Genomic DNA, 18,755 nt, shown 5'->3' with positions numbered 1-18,755 from the left:
ACAAAGCTCCGTTGTTTGCAATACTGAATTCCTCCCCCTAACCACTCTACATTCTGTCCATCACCTCTACTAATTCTAGGTCTTCTTTTTGGGCAGTTTAAATTCTTTCTTGCAGAGTAGGCTGTACCACTAGGCTGGCGATACATACTGGAGTATTACTTTCTATCAATTCAATGCCGATTCTTTTTAGATCCATCATAATGATATGCTAGATCTCCATAGCCGTCAATTTTGATTCACTAGACTTTCTGCTCAGTGCATCAGCTACCACGTTTGCTTTCCCTGGGTGGTAACTGATAGTACAATCAAAATCCTTAATTAACTCTAACCACCCTTTCTGTCTCATATTCAATTCCTTCTGGGTGAAGAAATACTTTAAACTCTTGTGGTTGGAGAAATCTCACACTGCTCGCATTACACGTAATGCCTCCAAATTTTCAATGCGTGTACCACTGTAGCCAATTCAAGATCATGGGTAGGGTAGTTCTTCTCATACTCTTTCAACTGTCTGGATGCATACGCCACCACCTTGCCATGCTGTATCAACACACAGCCAAGTCCCTTTAAGGACACATCACTATAGAAAGTATACCCCTCATCCCAGATGGGATGATCAGTACTGGCGCTGTGACTAACCTCTGTTTCAATTCCTAAAACCTCTGCTCACAGCTATCATCCCATTCAAATCTAGCATTCTTCCTAGTCAGTCATGTCAAAGGCCCTGATAAAGCTGAGAATCCCTCAACGAAACGACAATAATAACTGGCTAACCCCAAGAAACTCCTAATCTCCTGGACATTCTTCGGTCTTGCCTAATTCACTACCGCATCAATCTTACTAGGATCCACACAAATTCCGTCTCCTGAGATAACATGGCTCAAAAATACAACTTTCTCGAGCCAGAAGTCACATTTACTGAACTTAGCATATAACTTCTTTTCTCTAAGCATTTGTAAAACCTGCCTCAAATGTATCTCGTGCTCCTCAAAGCTCCTCGAATAGACTAGTACATCATCAATAAAAAGAATAAAGAACTGGTCTAAATATGGATGAAAGATTCTATTCATCAAATCCATAAATATCGCAAAAGCATTCGTCAAACCAAATGGCATAACAAGGAACTCGTAATGCCCATATCTGGTTCTAAAAGCCGTCTTCTATACATCTTATGCTCTCACCTTTACCTGATGGTAGCCTGACCTAAGATCGATCTTGGAATACGCCCATATACCCTGGATCTAGTCGAACAAATCATCGATACGGGGTAGAGGATACTTGTTCTTGATGGTCACTTTATTAATCTCGCTGTAATCTATGCACATCCTCATAGACCCGTCTTTCTTCTTCACGAATAGTATTGGAGCTCCCCACGGAGATACACTAGGTCGTATGAAACCCTTATCGAGCAAATCTTGCAACTGATCTTTCAATTCTGCCAACTCTGCTAGCATCATTCGGTATGGTGCTTTAGAGATTGGCGCTGTACCTAGAAGTAGATCAATGGGAAAATATACCTCACAATCAAGCGGCAAACCTGACAATTCATTTGGGAACACATTAGTAAACTCCTTTACTACTGGTGTACTGGTAAGTTTGACTTCATTCCTTGTTGTTTCCTTCACGACGGCCACAAATTCCCGATAGCCACTTTGGAGCAGTCTACTCACTTGAACAGCTGAAACCATCTGAGGTATATATTGCATTCGTGACCCTGTAAATCTAAATTTTGGTTTCCCTAGAGGTCTGAATATCACTTCTCTTGCACGACAGTCTATAATAGCAGAATTAGCTGCTAGCCAATCCATGCCGAAAATGATATCAAACCCATGCATATCTAGCACCACCAAATCAGCAGATAAAATTTTTCTCTGAATATCAACTGGACAACCATGAAGCATCCTACTACATCTCACCGCTGACTCGATCGGTGTAGCCACTAATAACCCGATATCTAGTGATTTGTTTCAACCCCACACAATTTAATACACCCCAAGGACACAAACCAATGTGTGGCACCAGAATAAAAAAGTGTAATAACTTTAAATGAAAACATATTAATCGTACCTGTCACCACGTCGCTGGCTGCCTTAGCATCACCCGGCGTCAAAGTAAAAACCCTGGCTGGGGACATATTCCAATGCATACCTCCACGTGGCGCTTGGTAGCCTCCTCGAGTAGGTTTAGGAGCAGGAGCAGCACCAATCTGAGTCGAACACTCCCTCATCATATGTCCTGGCTCCCCGCACCTGTAGCAAACACCTCGCCTGGCACGACACTCCCCTAGATGTCTCTTCCTGCAAGACGGGCAAGCTGGAGATGGTTGTACACCCTGAAAATCGTGATTCTCGGTCTCCTATCTTCGATCTCTATAATAGCCACCTCTCTTCCACGAACCACGACCGACTCCCTGTTGGGAACTGGAAGGTGCGAATCTCTTCTTTAGCCTCTGCTCCTCAGCCTCCAACTGCTCCCCAATCTCCGCTATAGTGGCTCTATCCACCACCTCAGCAAAATCATGCAACTTCAATATCGATGCCTGCTTATATATTTCTCTCCTCAGGCCTCTCCCAAACTATCGTACCTTTTTTGCTTCATCTGGTACGATGTACGAGGCGAAGCAAGATAATTCGATAAACCTCGCCGCGTATTGCTGTACGGTCTGCTGTCCCTGCTTCAGATTTAGGAACTCCTCAATCTTCGCTTCCCTGGTCAAAAAATGTCTCCTTAAACTGCTCCCATGTCATCTCCACAGGTATAGTCCTCTGCTGCTATAAAAGTTTCACTACCTAATAATTTTAGACTGCAAAATTTAAACAAAGCTACTTTAAATAAACTATTCAAGAGAATTTAAAACTAGATACCGCGTGTCAAATTGATGATGGTGAAAACTTCTAGGAAACCGATTTCACCTAATTTCTCACTATGCTTTACTCATTTAGCTAATTCAATTTCGTTTTCTCTGTTTGTTAGCAAATCGCCAATTTTTCCAAAAGCCTCTTTCGATAGTCAATCAGAACCTATTCTTGTTTATTATTTAACATAAAAGTATGCAAATTAATAACGCAAGAACGCAGTAAGACCCTCGATTTTTAATGCTACGTAGGTTCGTACAAGTCTTTCGATCTCTATATTTACCTACGCTAAATTATCCAAGATCCATCCTATAATCCCCTCTTTCGGTAGCAAATCATAAGACTAAAATCATTTAATTAATGACCAATTAATTAAAAACATTAGGCACAGAATAACTTAAATAAACATTAATGAAAACTACTTCAGATTAGCATCAAAGAGCAAGCATAGTTCGAAACTGGTTACATCGTTTTCTTAGAATTCAAAAATTTAGTTAATTCTGAAAATTAAATCCAACATAACAGATTTCACCATATTTTCTTCAATTTGGAGCGCACGGGAAAGATCAACACTCGCTGCACCATCGTCGCGCGTCACGAACACCCCGAACACCGCCGTTGTTCGCTGCCTTCCAATTCTGAAAAGATATTATTTTTGCATGCTTCCAACTCTCCTTTGCTGGTTGTGTGTGTATCTTCGTAGCACCCCCAAAAGAAAACCACAAGAAAGCTCCCAAAAAATAATTTTTCCAAGAAACTTTCTGTGGTTTGGCCTCCCTTGTGTGTCTCACCAAAAAAAAAATAAATTCTTTTTTTCTCCTATGGTGTGGGCTTTCTCCCCAGCACAGTGCACGCTGCCCCCCTCTTCCCCTCTTGCACACCGCTCTCTCCCAAGGAAACCCTCCTCTTTTACTTTTTCATTCCTTTCCTTTTGTCTTTTCTTTCTTTGCTTTTCTTTCCTTTCTTTTTTTCTTTCCATTCTTTAGTCTTTCCTTTCTATGTACCCAGCGCCTCACCCTTCTGAGATGACCCGGTTGCATGGCTGGGTCACATCTCATTTTTTATTTTCTTCTTTTCTTTTTTTCTTTTTTTCAAAGGTACACGAACTACCCTCCTCTTTCAAGCCCACTTTCGACCCTCTTACAGCTCGTAACTCTCAAAGCTTAAAACACAAAAGATGTAGATCTCTTTTTCATATTTTCCCAGAATTTTGAATCGTCTCAATCGAAGCTGGGATGAGAAAGTTATGCCAAGATTATGAAGAATTGTTGAAATAATCCATAAAACGGCGTATGCTAACTTCACGTTCTATTTCGAGAAAATTTTCTTATCTTTCTATGGCATCCTAAATAATCTGAATCGGAGGTTGGATGAGAGAGTTACGCATAGATTAAAAAGTGTCGTTGGTTTTTGGCTTCCGATAGTTGCGCTACAAGAAAAAGTACCAAATTTTCATAAATTACTTAATAAAACTCAAATATTATAAATAGAACATAATGTTAAAATATTGAGAGTAATTAGGCATTTAAATACAAAATACGATTCTCAATGCATGATTTAAAGCACCTAATTACGCAATTTAAGCGCGTAATCATCGACCACCATCTCTCGGCCTCCCCAGTCAGTCTGTAGGTAGCAAACAACACCCTCTACTCCTCAGAATTGCAACATTGCAAATATTTTCTTGATCTCTTGTACCCAAATTTTAGCGACTGCAGGATCTATTCCTCCTGAGAAAGTCGGGGGATTCATCTTAATGAACTTCTCTATCGAGCTATTGTGGCCTACCGATGGACCACTCTGTTCCCTCGAACTCCTAGCAATTTCTGCCATAACCTGCTGTATTACGTTGCGTAAAACTGTATCCGAGTCACTACCTGCAGCGCCTAAGGGTCCAGCATCCTCATTCCCACTAGCGTGGGCACTACTGCCAATAGGGTCCATCCTGTAAAATAAATAACTTAACTCAAAACCCCTTCACTATACATATCACCTAACCAACCAATACAGTATATATTCCTAATTAATTCATCCCTCTTGATCTTAATTCAAGATTCAATCTTACAACCTAGATACCCAACTCGACGATAGTTTACCATGACTTTCCTGAAATCGTTATCCCAGGAAAATCACACAAACCACCACGGAAGTCCTGCATCTAGACTACAAAACTAGACCTTAAATCCCCTTATCCTATACTCTGGTATTACTACTGCTACAGTTTAGAATCTACAGAACCTAGTATCTTAAGCTTTGATACTAGCTGTAACGTCCTGCTTAACTTATCAAATAATAAAATAATAATAATAATAATGTCACCCGAACCCGTGGGTAATGGGGTTAAACCTTTCACATACAGCGGAAACCTAAGCAGTAGTAAAATAAATTGTATCCATCAAACCATAAATATTACATAATACCAGAGTTAACTACATTCCCAAAATACTGCATTTACTTACAATCTCCAAAATGTGCAATAACTTTATAACTAGGACCCCACAACAAAACAATTTTCTGGTCCTAGTACAAGACTTACCCTCCTAACGGGTAAATTCAACAAACTCAACGGCGGCCACGACTCGCCGGTCCTTCTGGATTTCCTGAAAATCATTTAATATTCGAGGGTGAGACACTTCTCAGTTTGGGAAAATAAACTAAATACAGTTGTGTAGCAACATGAATACTTAATGATAATATAAATATACAGTACAATCATCATACCAGAAAACATTCATTATTCAATAACTACAAAAACGTCTACTTTCGTATTTCTAATAAATCATACTAATCATAAATGTATGGTATAGCTAATAGTACTGAAAACATACCCAGGATGAATAACTAGCTAATGTCATGTATTACCCCCCATGAAGGGTTGTGCAGCCCAAAGGCAAGACCCGACAATGGCTGGCCGACCACTGCCGAGTCAAAAATGTCTGTAAGTACGATGGACCTGCCATACCTTGGTCTGGACTGCCAGGTAAACGTCTACACTTTACACTGAAAGTCACATCGACTACCCATCTCCCACCCCCTTATGGGGTGGTTAGCACCAATCTGATAATAGATATCTGATCTATAAGTAATGGTATTGTGCTCCTGAACTGAACTAAACTAACATCCAGGTTCTGATAACATATAATACATGATAATATAACATTTAGCAAAAATAGATTGATAGCATTTCAATAATTTCATAAATACAACCTCGTGCCAAACATTTCATAAATATGACCTCGTGTCGAACCTTTCATAAATACGGCCTCGCACCAAAATCATATATAAAAAACGGCCTCGCGCCGGTTATCAATCACGACCTCGTGCCGAATACCTCATACATAACATTCTGAATAATAAATCATAATCATGTATTTTCAACATCATTTTGTACTCTAATAATTCATATTGCTGAAAACATGCTTCATTCATAACATTGTCATATCATAATACCTATCACGTAAAGTAATATTCATGCCACACATTTGCTACGAAAAAACCATACTTCATATTCTAAAATCATAATTTCTGGCATCTCATACATATATATACATTTCAACATAATAGCAGTATTTTCTCAAATGTGCATTACCTTCATAATATACAGATATAATACATGCTTTCCTGAAAATAAATTTACTCATAAATAATAATAATTTGCCTGGAAAATAAATGCTTTAGTTTATTCCCTTACTTGATACTGAAAGAAACCCCTTAATATTTCTAGTCCTGCACTCGCAGGGTTCCCCGTTCAATTTCCTGAAAACAATAACTCGTAGAACTAGACTTTGGTATTTTCACATGAATATCATTTCTTATAACTGCAGTATGATCAAATTTGGCAAAAAAAGTCTTACCTCAACTCAGGGATGAATTTCAACTTGCTTCCACCAACGATCCGCTTCGACAGATTTGGAGAGAACTTCTCTAAGAGCGTCGTGGTGGCCTCAGATCGTCGATCCGACGAACGACGAAGCCGAAATCAAAGAGAGAGTAGAGAGAAATCATAGGGAGAGAGAGTGTGATTTTTTTCTAAAAATATGTGTTAAAAATATGCGTTTTACTATTTATAGGGCCAGATTCGTCAACAAGACACGTCATCTCGTCGACGAGTCCTGTAGAAAGTTCGTCAACGTACCTGCACCTTCGTTTCGACGAATTTCAGACTTCCAAAAATCCTCTCTCGGTATCTTCTCATCGACGAAACTTGGCTTCGTCGACGAGACCTTCTTATATCCTTTTCGACAAATCCCTTGTGTTCCTCGACGAGGACCTGATTAATTTTCTTAGTTATTTCTCCCAAAATGCAATGTCGTCAACTACCTCCTTCTGTTACCTTTTCCATTTTCCCTCGTCTCTATTTAAATTACATTATTATTATTTGGGTCATTAAACTCCCTACTTACCCTGGTTTTGGAGTGGTGGCTGGAAAGACCCTGTTCAAGAATCTACTCCGCTAGACTTATAGAAAATTTTCCCTAGATCCTCGTGGTAACTTCCGATCCTCGAATCTGGAGATGAACGATAAAGAATCGTAGAGAGAGAGTGAGGGGGCGCCGGTTAAAGAGAGAGAGAGAGAGAGAGAGAGAGAGAGAGAGAGAGGAAAATTATGATTTCTTAACCATTAAGCAACTAAAATTTCCATTTATAGGCTGTTGACTCGGCCAACATCGTCGACAAAATGGTGCTTTCGTCATGAATTGTAGAAGGATGTTCGTCGACGAAAGATTAGGTTCGTCAACAAATGGAAAGCCTGAAATTTTTGTCGGCATTTCCTCGTCGACGATGCCTGAACCTCATTGACGAAATGCAGAAGGGACTTTGTCAACAAAAATAGGGAGTTCGTTGACGAGTCCTATTATTTGTCCTTCAAAAATTTCCTTACTTCTTTTCTTATTTGTTTCCTTTATTTTTCTGGGTTCGAGTTTCTACAAAGTTAGTTTGTTAAATGAAATTAAAAAAAAATATAATAAATAAATATAAATTCACATGCGCGCAATGATGGAGGGGGAAAGTTGTTAAAATATTCCCTACCCATGTCCCCACTAATTGAATTGCAGGAATAAAGGGCACGTCCCCACTAACTAAATCACAAAAATAAAGGGGCAAGTTGTGGGAACAGAATTCCGTTAAAGGGAAAAAGCATTTAGGCACTAAATGACCTTCCTAGACTCCCTATAAAAAAAGGAGTCTTGCACAGTGCAGAGGGAGGGCAATCAGAAAGAAGAGAGCATTAGAGAAAGCTCTACAAAAAAATTTGAGAGAATTGAGTGCATTAAAGAAAGCTCTGAAAAAAAAAAAAAAAAAAAAAAAAAAGGAAAGAAAAGAGTGATTTGCAAAAAAAAAAATTGAGATAAGAGAAGAAGATATCCAAAGAGAGTAAGAGCAATCAAAGAAGCAGAGAGTAGTTTGAGCATTATAGAGAGTATCACCCGCACAGAAACCAGTCAAAAGTAAGTAGCTGAGACAAACAGAATTTGAGAAGGCACTCTTTAGTGCCCTCTCACCCAGAACCTAGAAGTAGAGCCCGAAAGTTGATCCTGGGCGGACACCCACATACCTACCCACTGGAGAAGAAGACCAGAGGAGAGGAACACAGGTAATATTTAAAGGTCTCATTCCGGTCTTGTTCAATCTATACAATACCTTGTGTGCGCTAATGTGAATACAGGTACCTATACTCGAGCCTCAAGTTCGCATTTGAACTGAGCTGAAGCATTGAGCATCCCAAACCAACACCCTGTACTAAGGTTCGAATCCTTTGACACGAACCCGACACCCATTGAACCTAAACCCGACACTCACCGAACCCGACGCCCAATTTAAGAACCCCTGAGCCTAAAACCATCTAACTTAAAAACCCTGCACTTGGTTTTAATCCCCGAACCCCGTACCTGCTTTAAAATCACAAGAGAAACAAACCCCTCATCCGTTTTAAAAACTTCCTAAAAGCCAAAGCCCACATCCTTTCTAAAAAGCAACCTAAGCCTAGTTAATTTTAAAACCCCGAGGCCCAACTCTCATCTTTTAAACCCGAAGCCTAACTCTCATTTTTAACCCAATCCCAAAATCATTTTTAACTCAAAGGCCATCAACCCATCTCTTAAAGTTGTGCTTAATTCATTTGAAGAAAAAAACAACCCGATCCCAAAAACATTTATCAACCCCGAAGCCCAAATGTTTTTTTTTTTACTAGAAGCCCAAAAGCCTTGTTAACCCAAAGCCCATTTGCCATTTAAAAACAACCCGAGCCCAAAATAATTTTTAACCCAAGCCCATTTTAAATTTTACCCGGGGCCCAATACCTTTTTTTAAAGACCTAAAGCCCACACATGTCCAGTCCTAACACATGCCTTAACCCACTGAGCCCTCTCGAGCTCACTCGAGTCAACACAACCCATCAAGTTGACTCATGTGAGTCAACCCTGGTGCAACCCACTAGGTTAAGATGAGTCAACTCATCTTCAACCCTAACCCAACAGATCCCTAACTGTCGAACCAAATTACCCTAAATTCATCTATGCGAAACACCAACAATCAGCATTTATGCCATGAACAATAGTGAAACACCAACAATCACACACACAAAAAACAACACAAAAGAGACCGTAGGGAGAAGTACTTATTTGTTCATGTCTTCGAGAACCCTCTCCCTTGTGCTATGCATCGAACTTCACCATCGAGACACCCTTAGGTGTCCTAAGGTTTTCCATTAAGGGGGCGAACGAAGTCGAGGCTATAACTGTTCAAAAAAACCAAGAGGGACTGAGAGGGTTTCAGGGAAACAAAGAAATTTAGACCTAGGCTTCAGATCTCTCAAGAAAAAGAAAGATTATATTAGGTTTTCAGGGTATGTTTGTTCGAAAAGGGAGGAGAAGGAGAGCTCAGAGTAGAGAGGTAGCTATAGGGGTTAGGGTTTCCTAAGAAAGGAGATCTTCAAATGAGAGCTTTAGATCAGAAAGTAAATTAGGGCTTAGATCTTTTAGGAGAAAGAGAAGAGCGTAAGTTTCAGAGAAAGGGGAGTTGTAGAGGGAGCTAGGGTTTCTAAGAGAGAATCGAAGTGAGGAGAAGAAAGATTGTGAGAGAGAGCTCTGTGAGAGAACAAAGAGGGTAAGAGTTAGGGTTTCACTCAGAGTTTAAGGAGAAAGAGAGGTGAAGTTCAAAGGAATCTAGGGTTTTTGTTTGTAGACAGTAGAGAGTTGGTGAGAGAAGATAGAGAGGGATCTAGGGTTTTTTTAGGGTTCGGTTGTAGGACATAAATTTAGAGGATACTAAGGAGGCAGTAAGAACAAGAAACCCTAGGGTTTCATTCGCAGGGTTGTAAAGAGGAAGAAGAAAGGAAGGACAGAAGAGAGAAGGGAGAAAGTTCTTTGAGAGAGAGAGAGAGAGAGAGAGAGAGAGAGAGAGAGAGAGAGAGAGAGAGAATGAAAATGAGAGAAAACAAAAAAATGTGGTTTAAGTATGATTGGTTCCGGAGCCACCAGATTATGACACGCGGCGCCCTATCTTCCTCTCATTAAAGGGTCTTGATCTGTGCAAAATTGCAAGTGCACAGTATCGTAGTTTTATAATATAGTGATGTGAAGAGTATCATTCTCAGTGATTGGTGTCTTAATTTTACCAAGTACTGAAATTATATTAATCTTGATTTTATTTAGAAAGATTAATAATTTTAGAATACAAAATTGAAATAAGGCTACTTTAAATAAACTTTTCAAAGGAAAATATAACTGGTTGCCATGTATCAAATTAATGAGGGTGAAAACTTCTAAGAAACCTATTTTACCTAGTTTCTCACTATGCTTTACTCATCTAACTAATTCGACTTCATTTTCTCTGTTTGTTAGCAAATCTCCAGTTTTTCCAAAAGCCTCTTTCGATAGTCAATCATAACCTATTCTCGTTTATTATTTAACATAAAAATATGCAACTTAATAACGCAAGAATGCAATAAGACTCTCAATTTTTTTATACTACGTAAGTTTATACAAGTCTTTCGATATCTATATTCACCTACGTTGAATTATCCAAGATCTATCTTATTATTTCCCTTTTCGATAGCAAATCACAAGACCAACATCATCTAATTAATGGCCAGTTAATTAAAAGCATTAAGCGCAGAATAACTCGGACAAACATTAAAGAAAATTACTTCATATTAGCATTGAAGAGCAAGCATAGTTTAAAATTAGGCTACATTGTTTTCCTAGAATACAAAAAATAGTTCATGCCGAAAATTAAATCAAACATAAATGATTTCACCATGCTTTCTTTTATTTGGAGAGTAGAAGACAAGACAACACCCATGGCACGGCCGTCGTGCACCGCGAACTCCCCGAGCACCGCCGTGGTTCATCGTTTTCCAGTTCTCGAAAGGATATTAAATTTTCAGCGTACTGCAAACCACCCCTACTGTTCGTGTGTTTTTCAATGCAGCGCAGCCTCTCTAAATGACTCCAAGAAAGAAGATCTCCCGGGACGGATGCCTCCATGGCCTCAAAGAAAAGAGACTCCAAGCAAACCCTCCTTTTTTTCCCTGTCCGTGGCTATCCCCAATAAAAATAATAGAAAAATTCCTAAGTCTCCTTAAAAAAAACACACACACACTCGTAGCCCACTCAGGAACCCTACAACTAACCCTTTCTGTGCAGCCTCATCGCATTCCCCCTTTAGAAAACCTACTATGGCCTCTTTAAAAGAGGCTACTGTCTTGGACTTTTCTCCCCCCCCGCCCCCTCTTTCCTTTCTTTTCTTTTCTTTCTTTCCTCCCATCTTGTTGCATGCGGCCTTGAAACCCAGTGAATCTCTAAGCGGCTTGCATGGCCAGGTCACATCAGACCTAGCCTCTCCATCTTCCAACCCCTCTCTTCTTTAGCCTGTTCAACCAAGCTTACCCGAGAAGCCCACAATAGCCAAGAAGCCTAGCTACTACCCAAATACCCAGCGTATTTCCCTCACCTTTGCATGCACTCCTAACTCACGAGAAGCCTATAACCGAGGCCTCTTCATGCAAGCACCTACGTTAGGCCCATGGCAACCCAAGACACCCTCTTCATGTCAAGCCCGCACACAGCCAGCTTCCGGCCCATATGCATGGCACTCAGTTCACGTACACGACTCACTGTCATTTTAAATTCGGCTTTAAGATCCCAAATGTATCCTAAAATAATAAAACATCAAGATTCGTAAATTCACGATGATATTAGGATAATTATCTTAAAATTAACTAATGAACTCGATGATCAAAATATTAGACGTAATCGAACATTTAATCAAAATTATGATCTTTAATGCGTGAATTTTAAATGCCAAATTACACAATTTTGATGCGTATTCACACCCCCTAACTATCGTTTTGCTAGTCTCATTATCTTAAAATTAACAAATGAACTCGATGGTCAAAATATTAGACGCAATCGAACATTTAATCAAAATTATGATCTTTAATGCGTGAATTTTAAATGCCAAATTACACAATTTTGATGCGTAATCACACCCCCTAACTATCTTTTTGCTAGTCTCTAGGAAATAACGTGAATACAATCTAGGGCGGTATCATACCAATTTCAGTGAATGAACGCACATGCAACACAACCATACCATTTCACATATAAGAATATCACCAAATTACACACAAGCTTATTCATACACACTTTACGCGCTCCGAAACAAGTCACTCGTGCAAGTATCATCATTGTATAGCTATCAAGATCAATAAACTTACATAAAATTAACCATTAAGCACAATTCAAAGTTAATGTATCCATATAAATTCGAATATAAATAGGCAAACTTTCGAGACATGTGTAATGTGAATGACTCGTTACACCCAGGATATCCATGGACACCTAAAGAACTGTCGCTTTGACTCAGCCTAACTGGTATACCCTTAAAAATACTCAAAAAGGATGGTTTCACTCGTCGTATGTGAGGAGGAGTGTCATGACCAAACATCCCACATACTGCAAGGAACAAACGCTCAATGTATGGAGTGGACTATTCTGAAAAGGATCCAGCCTATTTATGAGGCGTCGAGTCCTTCACCCTAACATTTTCTAGCCATATCCAACCAAGACCACCTTAGATCAACTTATTCACAAACCAGGTGTGAATACATTTTAGGTATTAGGCGGGTAAAGAGTTTTCATATGTGGAGAACATGTTTCGTGTCCCTAACTATTGTTGTAGTTGTGTGGAGCAGGTATTAATCTTTCACCGTTTCTGGGGTATTTATATTTCTCTTCTTCTTTCTTCTGCTCATTTTTCAATTTCTTTTTTTTCATGGTTAGTTTAGACAATCATAACACTTCTTTTTTTGTTTTCATACCACCCATGTGCATTAAGCTCGACCAAAAGTCCATAAAATAAGTCTATTTCGAGGGGTGGCTCAGCCTTCACATCTTGAGTAGGCTACAAGACCTAAGTTTTTATCTTCCCACTAGATGTCACCCCTAGGCTAGCAAGTAAAAAACCAAGACTAGTGTACAAAGAATATCAAGAAAAAATAGGGAAAGTTGAGTTTCATGAACTCTGAGTTGACGTAAAAAACTCAAGAGAACGATAAATGGCTTAGCAGTACCTCACAAGGTGTCAAAGTCGCCACAAGTGCTCTCTCAATGTTCACAAGGGACCCTAAGTGCGATAAGTCACGTAAACATGTATTTTTTTTAGCCTCAAGAGATACCATGTAGATACAAGAGTTTATATAGCCAGATTAACACAATTGAACTACCAATCAACTTTCAATGAGTTACAATTCCTAGTTTAGCCATATAAAGAGAAACTACACATAAATGACCCAAGTGTGTACTCCTAGGTTATGTGCAAGTATGTGAGGACATAAGTAGTGTCACTCATGGCCTTATAATCCATATTCACTTTTTTTTTCATTGTTATTCAAAGATGAGAAAGATTGAAGAAAAGAAAGAAACTTCGGTGGCTTCTTGGCGAATCCGTTGAGGAATTAAATTTTCAGCTCTGTATTCGTGCCAAATATACCTGCATCAAAAATCTAAATTATTCAAAAGTGAATAGATAAATAAATAAAGTAAGAAAGATAAAAGAAATAAACAAAAGAAAAACTCTTTGGGTTGCCTCCCATAAGCGCTTGTTTTAACATCTCCAGTCGGACTTTTCAATCTTCATCAACCAGGATCTCCAAGAGGAATAAATGCACAGTTCCTCTCCATTTGTTCTTCATAGTAGTGCTTCAATCTCTGACCATTAAGTCTGAATATATTCCTTGTCTTGTCCTTCAAGTCTATTGGTTCAAAAGGAAAAAACTTTGTCAATTGTATAAGGACCTATCCATCTTGACCTTAACTTACCCAGGAAGAGTTTTAATCGTGAGTTGAAGAGTAGAACCTATTGTCTCAGAGCAAACTCATGCCTAAGAATCTATTTGTCATGCCACTTCTTCATCCACTATTTGTAGATTTTTGCATTTTCATACACATCACCTGAGAATGCGTAGTGAAGATGCTTAGGGAATTGCTTCAATTTTGAAGATATAGGTTGCTGCATCTTTTCTTTAAAGATTACAAAATCCATCTTTGCTACCATAGGTTCTAGCCTCCCCACATGTTGTTGTGTTGTCATCTGCTATAAGGATCGTTCTAGGTGATCAACTGGTACATTTTCTTGAAAGGCTTCTCCTACACATTGCTGAATGACATCTACCCGAAAGCAAGAGCTTGAATTTTCTGGGAATCTCATATCTTGCTAGATGTTGAACATAACCTCTTCCTTGTCCACTCTTAATGTTAACTTACCCTTTTTAACATCAATTAAAGCCCTTCTAGTGGCCAAGAATGGTTGGCCAAGAATTAGTGTGACTTCTTGGTCCTCCTCCATATCTAACACCACAAAATAAGCATGAAAAATAAATTTATCCACCTTTACCAATACGTCTTCTATGATTCCACATGGATACTTGATGGATCGGTCTGCTAGTTGCAAAGAAATGTTTGTTTGTTTCATCTCTCCAAGTCCCAATTTCTTGCAAATAGAAAGTGGCATAAAATTAATGCTAGCACCAAGATCACATAAAACTTTATCAAAAAATGAATTTCCAATAGTGCAAAGCAAAGTAAAACTCCCTGGATCTTTTAATTTTTGAGGCAATTTCTTTTGAAGAAAAGCACTACACTCCTTAGTAAGCTTCACTATTTCAAACTCCTAGAATTTTCTTTTCTTTGAAATGATGTCCTTCAGGAATTTGACATAGTTTGGCATTTGTTCCAAGGCATCTGCAAAAGGAATGTTTATGTGAATTTTCTTTAAAATTTCCAAAAACATAGAAAATTGCTTATCTAATTTTTGTTTTTGAAAACGTTGAGGATAAGGAAGTGGAGTAGAGAAAATAAGAGGATTGTTTAGAAAGGAAATTACTGGAGGCATGTCCGCCTCTCTTGGTGTGTCATCCACAATCTCGTCTTTTTCCACTTTATTCTTGCCTTGGCCATTATTTTCAGCTGTAGGGGTGGACATGGTTTCCTGTGATGCTGATTTCTCAATTTCTCTTCCACTCCTTAGTGTGATGACCTCGCATTGTGCCTTTGGATTCATTTATGTGTTGCTAGGAAAAGTTCCTCTCTATTAGGTATTGACGGTCGTGGCTAGTTGCCCAATTTGCATTTCAAGATTCTTCATAGTAGCTCCCATATTGCTACAATGAGTCTCAATATTATCCAACCATTAATCAATCTTTTTAAACCTTGCTTTTGTCTCCTCAGCAAATGATACCATGGCTTCCTCAAGGGACATCTTCTTCTCGCTTTGTTGACTATCAAGTACTGGAGGAGGTTACAGCACATTCCTTGTATTTCCATAAGACAAATTCTCATGATTTCGAAGCCTGGAATGGTAATATTGTGGCAAAGGATCACCACGATAATTGTAGTTCCGATTGTTGATGTATTGAACCTATTCTTGACTCCCTCCATTGCTTGGACCTGTCTTACTTGTAGCTGCCACATATTCTGCACTTTGTGGTATCCTTTGGATTGTCAAAATTGAAATCTGATGAGACAGAGAAGCAACTTGAGCTAAAAGTGCAGCAAACGGCTCCAATTCATGAATTCCGACAACTTTCTTAGCCATAGTTCTTTCAGTTGGCCATTGATAATTATTTGAGGTAATTTCTTCCAAAAGAGTAGTAGCACCCTCAGGTGTCTTTGACATCAATGTTCCCCCAGACACAACATCAACTAAAGTCTGAGTTTTCCCATTTAACCCATTATAGAACATTTGAATTTGTAACCAGTCTCGAAATCCATGTTGTGGGCAGCGTCGAATCAAATCCTTATACCTTTCCCAAGCTTCATAGAGTGATTCAAAATCATGTTGCTTGAATTGACCAATCTCACTCCTGAGTTGAGCTGTTTTTACAGGTGGAAAGAATTTAACCAGAAATTTTTCTCCATGTCCTGCCAACTAGTGATACTTCCCGATTGTAAAGATTATAGCCAACCTCTTGCTTTGTCCCTCAAAGAAAAAGGGAATAATCTCAGTCTAATGATGTCTTTAGTAACACCATTGATCTTTACAGTGTCACAAATCTCTAGAAACATCGCCAAATGGATATTAGGATTATCAAGTGGTGATCCACTAAATTGGGCCTGCTGCACCATGCATATTAATGCGGGTTTGAGCTAAAAATTGTTGGCATTAATGGGCTAGCATCTGATACCCGAATAGTTGTCATTCACAACTGCCCGTACATAATCCTTCAGGGCGCGTGCCTGCACAGTATCTTGTCTGTTCTCCATGGCTAGTACCTTCTTCTTCTTTCTTAGTGCTCTAAGCGTTCTTTCAATCTCCGAATCAAAAGGAATAATGTCACGGGTTCTAGCACTGCGCAACCAAGATAAAAAAACACACCTGAAATAAAATGATAAAAAAAAATAGAATAAAATAAAAAGAAAAGAAATAAAATAAAAAATGTATAAAATAAAATTATATATCAAAACAAAGATTACTTTGTATTGATATTGGCAAAAATAAGAAAAAGTCAATCCCCAACAACGACACCAAAAATTTGATCGGTGCAAAACTGCAAATGCACAATATCGTAGTTTTATAATATAGTGATGTGAAGAGTATCATCCTCAGGGATTGGTGTCTTAATTTTACCAAGTACTAAAATTATACTAATCTTGATTTTATTTAGAAAGATTAATAATTTTAGAATGCGAAATTGAAATAAGGCTACTTTAAATAAACTATTCAAGGGAAAATAAAACTAGTTGCCATGTATCAAATTAATGAGGGTGAAAACTTCTAGGAAATCGATTTCACCTAGTTTCTCACTATGCTTTACTCATCTAACTAATTTGACTTCATTTTTTTAGTTTGTTAGAAAATCTCCAATTTTTCCAAAAGCCTCTTTCGATAGTCAATTAGAACCTATTCTTATTTATTATTTAACATAAGAATATGCAAATTAATAATACAAGAACGGAATAAGACCCTTGATTTTTTTATACTACTAAGTACATACAAGTCTTTCGATCTCTATATTCACCTATGCTGAATTATCCAAAATCTATCCTATAATTCCCCCTTTCGGTAGCAAATCACAAGACCAACTTCATCTAATTAATGACCAATTAATTAAAAGCATTAAGAGCAGAATAACTCAAACAAACATTAAAGAAAACTACTTTAGATTAGCATCGAAGAGCAAACATAGTTTAAATTTGGGTTACATCGTTTTCCTAGAATACAAAAATTAGTTCATGCTGAAAATTAAATTAAACATAAACGATTTCACCATGCTTTCTTTTGTTTGAAGAGTAGAAGACAAACAACACCCATAGCACCGCTGTCACACCCCGTGGGCTCCCTAAGCACTACCATGGCTCACTGCTTTTCGGTTCCCAAAAAAATATTAAATTTTCAGCGTACCGCCAACCACCCCTGCTGTTCAATGCAACGCAGCCTCTCTAAATGACTCCAAGAAAGAAGATCTCCCGGGACAGATGCTTTCACGACCTCAAAGAAGAGAGATGCCAAGAAAAGAGTTTCCAAGAAACCCTCCCTCTTTTTCCCTGTCTGCGGCTAACCTTAATAAAAATAATAGAAAAATTCCTAAAACACACACACACACACACATAGCCACCTCAGGAACCCTACGGCTGCCCCTGTAACGACCCAAAAATTACACCAATTTTTTTTTCCATTTAATATGTAAATTACTTTAATACCCTTATTATACTTGCTATAACATCCCAGGCCTCATATGGGCACTAAGGTATTCCTGTACACACATTGACACACCTATACAGTGGAAAACATAATTTCATACATCCGTAATTTACAATACCATAATTCAATGTTTCCAAACCATATATACATATTTACACATCACCCCAGTACCATTTACTCAAAAACATAATCTCTTGAATACACTTACCCTATACGTAGGGCAAAATAAAAGATCTCTCTATCTGTGAGCCTGATCTGCTCACCTAGTTGGTTCACCTGAAAAATGTTAAATTGCTGGGATGAGACAACGCTCAGTAAGTGGAAATATGTTATTACTAGTGTGTGGCAATTGAGTTGCATAAATACTATAATGACAATATCTGAAACTGTATAAGCTGGCAAATCGATATAAAGTATAACTTACATTTATCATAGTTTAAAACATAACTGTATCATTTGGATTTTCTATCTTTCATACTTCTAATATCATACTATATTTGCTGAAAATTCTGTAAATCTATATAGATATACATAACTAAGATTTTTCCCTAGAAAACTGTATGTCATGATTTAACCCCTTATGACAGGGTTGTGCGGCCCGTAGGCGGGACTTAATCCTAGGTGGCCTACCAGGTAAGTCAACTGTACTCTACCAATGCTCAGCCCGGCCAAACTACGTCCTGTCCTAAGCACAAAACT

The 18,755-nt window shown here is 38.4% G+C and overlaps 1 non-coding gene across 1 annotated transcript; it reads left to right on the top strand.

Annotated features, from left to right (window-relative positions):
* Positions 1-16,119: 16,119 nt before the first annotated feature.
* On the top strand, positions 16,120-16,226 carry LOC131143655 (small nucleolar RNA R71). Its single transcript, XR_009133637.1, has one exon. It is a non-coding gene; the product is annotated as a small nucleolar RNA R71 (small nucleolar RNA).
* Positions 16,227-18,755: the final 2,529 nt, after the last annotated feature.

This window comes from Malania oleifera, chromosome 11 (assembly GCF_029873635.1).
Source record: "Malania oleifera isolate guangnan ecotype guangnan chromosome 11, ASM2987363v1, whole genome shotgun sequence".
Taxonomy (NCBI): Eukaryota; Viridiplantae; Streptophyta; class Magnoliopsida; order Santalales; family Ximeniaceae; genus Malania; species Malania oleifera.
Note: the sequence above shows the minus strand (reverse complement) of the source record. Positions and strands in the feature narration are given on the sequence as shown.